The sequence below is a fragment of the Plasmopara halstedii genome (assembly GCF_900000015.1).
Source record: "Plasmopara halstedii genome assembly, contig: Scaffold_2061, whole genome shotgun sequence".
NCBI classification, from domain to species: domain Eukaryota; phylum Oomycota; class Peronosporomycetes; order Peronosporales; family Peronosporaceae; genus Plasmopara; species Plasmopara halstedii.
Genome location: NW_020188969.1, coordinates 129827 through 130851, shown reverse-complemented (window position 1 = coordinate 130851; position 1025 = coordinate 129827).

The following is a 1025-nucleotide window of genomic DNA, read 5'->3' as shown; positions in this document are numbered from 1 at the left end:
CTCATCCAGAGCAGGAGATTTTCTCCATCCTTACCCTCGAAGGTCTTAACGCTCACCAGGAGCGGCCTGGGTCGGGAAGAATCATCCGTCGTCGACGGTGGCGTCATTGATGCAGTCGACGCTGACAGATTCTCCTGAAAGTGCTCTAACAGAGCATTTTCATAATTTGAAAACGCCTGTAGGCGCGGGCTTATCGCCTAGAGCCCTTGCGTAACAAGGTGCTCCACGCCCTCAGGGCCCAGCAGGGACACCAGCTTAATAAGCCTGTCCTGCATGCCTTGGGGCAAATAGGAGTATTCCTCTATCCTCACAGAGGATCAGTCGTAGCGACTCAGGCGTAGATTGACTACGAGTGCTACCAAGTGCAGCGGGGCTGCCGTAGCTTGTTGCTTAGAGGAAGCCAAACTAAGGGCACCGACCTTACGTTCTTTCTAAGAACCAGTTCAAGGGAAGCAGATCGTAATTCCTTCTCTTAAGAGAAGGAATTACGATCAAGTAAGTACTTGAGCCTTCCCAAGGCAAAGAACCACTTTTGTTCAAAAACGAAACTGTATTCGATTGTTTTGGTTGCGGCAGAGCCGCCAAAATCTAAAACCCCAGGTTTTCCTAATTAATATAATAATACCTTATCAGTATAGCGAAACCTAATTAATATAGTAATATGCAATTGTAATGGCAATACTGCCACGGCAGTTTATTTAAACCAATAGCGAATTGGTGCTGCTTGAGGAAATGTGGAGCCGAATTGCCAGCAACGCCACTTTATTACGGTGTAGCCACACCACTTTTTTCTCACACCAATTTGTGTATTCCACACATATGTAAAATCACACCATCTTGTGCGACCCGCCCTGTAACGGGGTTACACGAACCCAAATAACAGGTGTGTATGTCACACGAGATGTGCATGATGTGACCACACACCCAAACAGGAATACGGTACGGGGCTAGGTAGCCAGTAGTTATGCATGTATTTAGATTTACTATATATATTTAGTTTATTTAGGCAAATCTAAACTCTGAAC